General features: G+C 38.9%; 1 non-coding gene across 1 annotated transcript; it reads left to right on the top strand.

Moving 5' to 3' along the window:
- The first annotated feature begins 892 nt into the window (after positions 1–892).
- Positions 893–964, top strand: TRNAC-GCA (transfer RNA cysteine (anticodon GCA)). The gene has a single exon. It is a non-coding gene; the product is annotated as a tRNA-Cys (tRNA).
- The last annotated feature ends 5,940 nt before the right edge of the window (positions 965–6,904 follow it).

The following is a 6,904-nucleotide window of genomic DNA, read 5'->3' as shown; positions in this document are numbered from 1 at the left end:
TATAATTATAGGGATATAAATTAATATATTAATTTTATAATATATAATGATTAATAATGTTTATATAGATTATATATAATTATATATAGAATCTATTATATATATCTCTCTATATATCTTATATATATATTTATATATATATCTTTATGTATATATCTTTATATATATATATATATATATATACACCTTGGAGAAGGAAATGGCAACCCACTCCAGTATTTTTGCCTGGAGAATCCCAGGGACGGCAGAGCCCGGTGGGCTGCCATCTATGGCGTCACACAGAGTTGGACACGACTGAAGCGACTTAGCAGCAGCAGCATATATATCTCCACTCCTTTTAAAATTCTTTTTCCATTTAGGCCATTACAGAGTGTTGAATAGAGTTCCCAGTGCATATAGTAGGTCCTTATTAATTATCTATTTTATATTTAACTGTGTGGAAAGGATACAAATGAACTTGTCTACAAAACAGAAATAGAGTTATAGATGTAGAAAAGAAACTTATGGGTACCAGGGGTAAGAGGGGGAGGGGTAAATTGAGAGATTAAGAATGTTTGCTTTCGATTGTCTTTCTGTTCCTTCTGCTCTTGCCAGACTAACATACTATTTATTTTTGTTATTGGTGTGACTAGAAGTTTCTTCCAATTTTGTCTCTTTAATTATCTGTGGGGCAGGATAAAAAGTAAGTGGTGGTACACAGAATATGGGAAAATGGGTACTGAGTTAAGGTGTATGAGACATACTTGACATACGAAATACTTGAGTTTCAGTGTTTGGAATTTGCTTTGTATCTTTTGACCATGAGGTATGTTCTTCTCTTTGTGTTTTACTTTCTCATTCTTGTCTGTGTTTAGAATAGTAGGTACCTGGGTTTTTGAGAAGTGGCCAGGCTTCCCTGGTGGCTCAGACGGTAAAGCGTCTGCCTGCAGTGCAGGAGACCCAGGTTCAATCCCTGGGTTGGGAAGATCCCCTGGAGAAGGAAATGGCAACCCATTCCAGTACTCTTGCCTGGAAAATTCCATGGACTGAGGAGCATGGTGGGCTACAGTCCATGGGGTCACAAAGAGTCGGACAGGACTGAGCAATTTCACTTTCACTTTCACTGTTTTGTGTCACTGTCCCTTTGAGAACTGTCTTTTCACTGTCACTGTTGTTTGTAGCTCTTTTATAGAACTCTTGTTCTGTCTTGCATTAGAGTTAAGTGTCTGTCTGATGTAAGCTACATGTTCAGTAAATGTTTGTGGAATAAACCAATGTTCCTCCTATTTTATGTCATATTAAATTGTGAACTTTGAGATTTGTCTGTGCTTCCACCCAGCACCATGTATATGCTCAAAGTTTGCCAAGTGACTGAGTAAAGTTTTTAAACTACACAATGTTGTTAGTAATAAAGAACTCCTGAGGATCTGAAACATATTTTTATTATAGAACTTGATTACTAGGGGTAGAAACATATAGGAGAGAGGAATCCATGGGGAACATGATAAATGAGAGAGTTTACAGTAAAATAAATGTTAAATGCTTACTAACTTCTGTTTTATATTCTAGAAATGTGTTTCACTTTTTCTTCGGTCAAAGAATGATTGGGAATGTGTGATTGAGGCTGGAGATACTGAGGAGCAGAGGGAGCCTGAACATAAAGGGAGTGTGCAGAGGAAGTGGATTTGCCAGGTGGAACCATCCTAGGACAGGATAGACTCCAGGTCCTGAAAAGGTTGCTTTTGATGTCATTCTAATTCATTCTTTCTTAATAGTTAGGGAGTCAGAGAGCTGTCACAAATCAATTTTTAAACATCTGTGTAATTACTGTTTTCAGAAGTAACATCTATTAGTTTCCTGAAGTTGCTGTAACAAATGATCACAGGTGGCTTAAAACGACTTAAGGTTATTATCTTAGAGTCTGCAGGTTATGAGAATACTACAGGTTTCAGGGGGCTACAAATCAGGATGTTGGCAGGGCTACAGTCCTTTCTGTGGTCTCTTGGGACAAATGTATTTCCTTGTCCTTTTTAGTTTCTCAATGCTGCCTGTGTTCCTTGTCTTGTGGCCCCCTCCTGTTTTCTAAGCCAGCAAAGGAGGGTCAGTTCTTTCTCACACTGTGTCATTCAGACACTAAGTCTTCTGGGTTTCACGTCCACATTTAAGGGAGTCTTGTGATTACATTGGTCTCCTCTAGCTAGTCCAGGATAATACCCTTATTTTAAGGTCAGCTGATTAGCAACCTTAATTCCATTTTACCACATAACCTAACAGATGGGTTCTGGGAATTAGGATGTGGACATAGTTGTTGTTGTTTAGTTGCTAAATTGTGTCTGACTCTTTTGTGACCCCATGGACTGCAGCCCACCAGGCTCATCTGAAATGAAATAAGAAAAGAAAATTAGTGGTGAATTGAGATACAGAACTTAAGAATCATGTTTGCCATACATCATCCAGGTCTCTTTCCATGGTACGTGGAAAGAATGAGTTACTTACCCACAGGCTTGATTCAAATAGAAGGAATGAATTGTGGTACAGATAATAGCTAATGTAATGCCAGACCTCTTTCAGGAACTGTGGAGATTTCAGATCGATATGTAGTCAAAGAGTACATGGTGATGACTTTCTGAAACCTTGATCAATAAGTACACATCACCAAGATCAGAATTTATTTAAAATTACGAACAGCCTGGAAGACTGCCAATGCCTGAGTAATAACTCCAGGCAGTCCAAATCCATGCCAGCTTCCTCCGTTTATATAAATTGTTGGAATCTCTCATGCCTGACCGCTCTGATGTATCAGCTTTGTTATGTCAGTTTAGATATAGGTAAATTTCCTATGGGCATTTATTAGCTTTATTAAAAAAGAGGCAATTGTCCAAAGGCCTCTAGGCATATGCACCCAAAACATAAAATAAAAGAATGAAATTAAATACACAGGCTGCCAAACAACTCATAAAAAAAGTCAGGCCGGTTTAGCCTACTGAGCCTGTCAGACTGGCAGGCTCAGGCTTGTGTTTTACCCCTGAAGGTTCACATGCTCTTCTACTGTCTGGTTGGACGGAGAAATAAATTGCTAAGGCAAAGGCTATCAGCATCTGTGTTCAGGGGATTCAGATCTGGAGTCCTTTATTAGAAGTAGGATGGCTGATTTTAATATATTTGAATGAGCCAGTGGATGGGAGAAACCCTCACAGGAAATCTCTTTCTTTATTACAACACACCTACCCAACATTCTCTGACTGCCTGTACCAGTTTGATTGATGGCTTTCAACCCCCAGAATTCTTCACCTTGTCACTTCCACAAAGTCCAACATTATTCCCTATCTGCCTTCTAACTAAAACAATTATTCAGAATGTTCTAATCAGTGATTTTCCACCCATAGCAATTCTGCCTCCTAGGGGACATTTGGGATCACCTGGAGACATTTTTGGTGTCATGGCAATGAAAGGAGGGAAGCTTTGGCTTCCAGTTGATAGAGGCCAGTAAGCATAGTAGCATTTCTATGATTTTCACTACTTTTGTCAAATCCACATACAACCTGCATTGTTTTTTGCATAGTGTTTTCCCCAAGTGGAACTCACTCTTAAAAAATTAAGTATATTTATTTTAAGTTGAAATGTTGTGTTATTATCATAAACAGAACAACAATCATAGCTTTCATAAAAGTAAAGTCATTGTAAAAAAAGTACATTCAATAAAGACAAAACAGTATCATTAAATTATAAGTTGTTACCTGATGGCTGCTGTCTTGATGAAATGAGAAAGTAGCAAGTTTTAGACAAGTGCTAAAGAGAAGCACCAAATTTAAATAAAGTTAAATGAAATGGGTTGATGGACTGAAAAGAGAATAGCTTTCTCATCCTGCACTTAATTGGTATTTAAGTCTGTGTCTTATATTCATTTAATACTGAAAACCGTCTTCCCAACTGATTAAAGTTATCGTGAACATGTCTCACATTTTGTGAAACACTGAATTATGTTATTCCTCATGTATATAGTCTTCTGCCTGGATTCTTGCTTTTCTGTTAGTTTGCTATAGATTTGAACCACTGCTCTGGGCCCATTTTTTAGGGTGTGGATTTTCAAATGGTGCACCCAGATAATGGCTACCTATAACTGGGGCTGTTCCTCTGAATCCAAAAAAATTGCAAAATAAAAACCTGGAGCCTATTATTGCCAACCAGTGGCAAATCCCCTCATGGAGCTTTATTGCCCACTCCCAGCCCATTACAAAGGCCATTTAAAATGAACTTGTAATTCTTTCTGTAGTATTAAAGTGACTCTGCTTCAGCATGCTTATTAGAGTAATTATTCTGGGTCATAATATTCTAAAGAGAAGGACTACATTCTTTGATATTAGCTGATTGCTCATTAAATGTTCCAGTGCTTGAGGATGAGTCAGTATCATTATTCACAATCTCTACTTTTTGTTCTAATTTTTATCATGTGAATCCGTTTATAGGTAACGTCATTTTTGTGAGCTGCAGTACATACTTCAGGGGTTTGATATCTTTACTGTTTGCTGGCTGGAGGACCTGCGGCAAAATAAGTGAGATGGCATCCTGGCTGGCTTGGCAAAAGGATGGAAAATGGCAACGGACATGGACGTAGAGCTTTTGAGTTCCCACTTGCTGCCTGCTGCTTTAAGTCAGAGCCTCTCGTCCAGGAGACTGACATTATGAGAATTTCACCCCCTCGGGGAAAACCAGTTAGTGTTTCACGTTAAAAGGTAGCTGTACTGCGTTATAAAAACAGTCTGGGCTTGGCTAAATTATTTTCTCTCTCTGGAATTGGTTTCTATACCTATAATTATCTTCAAGCACCACCAAAAAAACCCTCCAATCTTTACCTCATGTTGTTCTTCCTTTGGGGCATGGGCTCTGGACCCATCCAACTTTTCTACCAAGCTATAATTAGTAATAATTCCTCCCTCATTCTGAAGGGAGCAGAGGCAGCATCACGCGGGCGCAGGGCCAGATAATGAGGGTTACAGAGGTTCTCCCTGAATTGTATCACCATGGTCCTAAGCCAGCGGAATGCTGCCGCTGTCACAGAGCGTCAGCCTCAACGACCCAGCAGCCTCTGCCTCGGTGACAGGTCCAAACCAGGGAGAGACACGTGCTACCATGTTTTATTTCTCCTCCCTTTAACTAAAAAAGCCATCTCCTTAAAAAAGCATGCACAGTACTGCTCTGTTCTGTAGCTCCAAGATTTTACCAGGTGTGGAAAAAGGTATTTCCAAATTTCCTTCAATGTAGGATTTGGTATTGCGTTATTGATTCATTTTACCAGTGAGATTCAGGCCCACTAAAAGATACATGATTTTCGAATGAGATGAACAGAACAAGATCTCATTCACTGGAGAGGTTATTATTTTACTCTTAATGTGAACCATCATGTATGTTACTCCAAATGCTTATTAGAATCTCTTTTTGTGAGAAGTTGACAGTATGAAATAATTTTCCCAACAGTAAAAATTATATATGAAAGGGCACAAATAATCCATGTTTTTGTTCTTACAGAAAACAGACTCCTCTTCCAGGCACTTGTTCTGTTTCTATTTGTTCTAAAAGGATCCTGAATAAAATGGTTTTGCCTTTAGATTTAGAGGAGGTCCCGCCTGACATGAGCTCAGATAAAAGAAAAGCATTTATGTGTAATCTCTATCAGATAGTGAAACTGGTTTTTATATACAGTCATAAATTTTACTGCTGGGAAGGACCTTAAGAAACATTTAGTTCAACCCCTTGTGGGTGGTAAATGGAGGTAACTGTGATACCTTTAAGATTGAAGTGAAAGTTACTTTCTGAGAAGAAACTTAGGGAAAACAAAACAACCAACCAAAGCGTGGAAAGAAGGTGATCAGTCATTTATAGAAGCAGTTGATCGAGAGACATAGCCTGTAAAAGACCAGTCCCCAAACCCAATTCTGAAGACTTGGTATTATATGAGATTTGCGTGACTTTCCCTTCATGGATCACAGCTTTGTGGTGAATGGGCTTATGGAAATCAATGAAGCTATGAGCCATGCCGTGCAGGGCCACCCAAGATGGACAGGTCATAGTGGAGAGTTCTCACAAAACGTGGTTCACTGGAGGAGGGAATGGCAAATCAGTCCATAATTCTTGCTGTGAGAACCCCATGAACAGTATGAAAAGGCAAAAAGACATGACACTGGAAGAAGAGCCCCCCCGCAGGTTGGAAGGTGTCCAATATGCTACTGGGGAAGAGCAGAAGGCAATTACTAATAGCTCCAGAAACAGTGAAGCAGCTGGGCCAAAGCAGAAATGATGCTCACTTGTGGATATGTCTGGTGGTAAAAGTAAAGTCCAATCCTATAAAGAACAATATTGCATAGGAACCTGGAATGTTAGGTCCATGAGTCAAGGTAAATTGGAAGTGTTCAAGCAGGAGATAGAAAGAGTGAATATTGGCATTACAGGAAGCAGTGAAATAAAATGGATGAGAACAGGTGAATTTACTTCAGATGACCATTGTATGTACTGCTGTGGGCAATAATCTCTTAGAAGGAATGAAATAGCCCTCATGGTTAACAAAAGTCTAAAATGTAGTACTTGGTGACAATTTCAAAAACAACAGAATGATCTCCATTCGTTTCCAAGGCAAGCCATTCAACATCATAGTAATCCAAGTCTATGTCCCAACCACTAATACCAAAGAAACTGAAGTTGAATAGTTCTTCAATGAAGACCTACAAGACATTCTAGAACTAACAACAGAAAAAGATGTCTTTTTCATCATAGGGTATTGGAATGCAAATTCATCATAGGGGATTGGAAATCAAGAGATACCTGGAGTAACAGGCAAGTTTGGCCTTGGAGTGAAAAATTTAGCAGGATGAAGGTTAACAGTTTTCTCAAGAAACACACTGATCATAGCAAACAGCCTATATCCACAACA

This window comes from Muntiacus reevesi, chromosome 13, assembly GCF_963930625.1.
Source record: "Muntiacus reevesi chromosome 13, mMunRee1.1, whole genome shotgun sequence".
NCBI classification, from domain to species: domain Eukaryota; kingdom Metazoa; phylum Chordata; class Mammalia; order Artiodactyla; family Cervidae; genus Muntiacus; species Muntiacus reevesi.
Note: the sequence above shows the minus strand (reverse complement) of the source record. Positions and strands in the feature narration are given on the sequence as shown.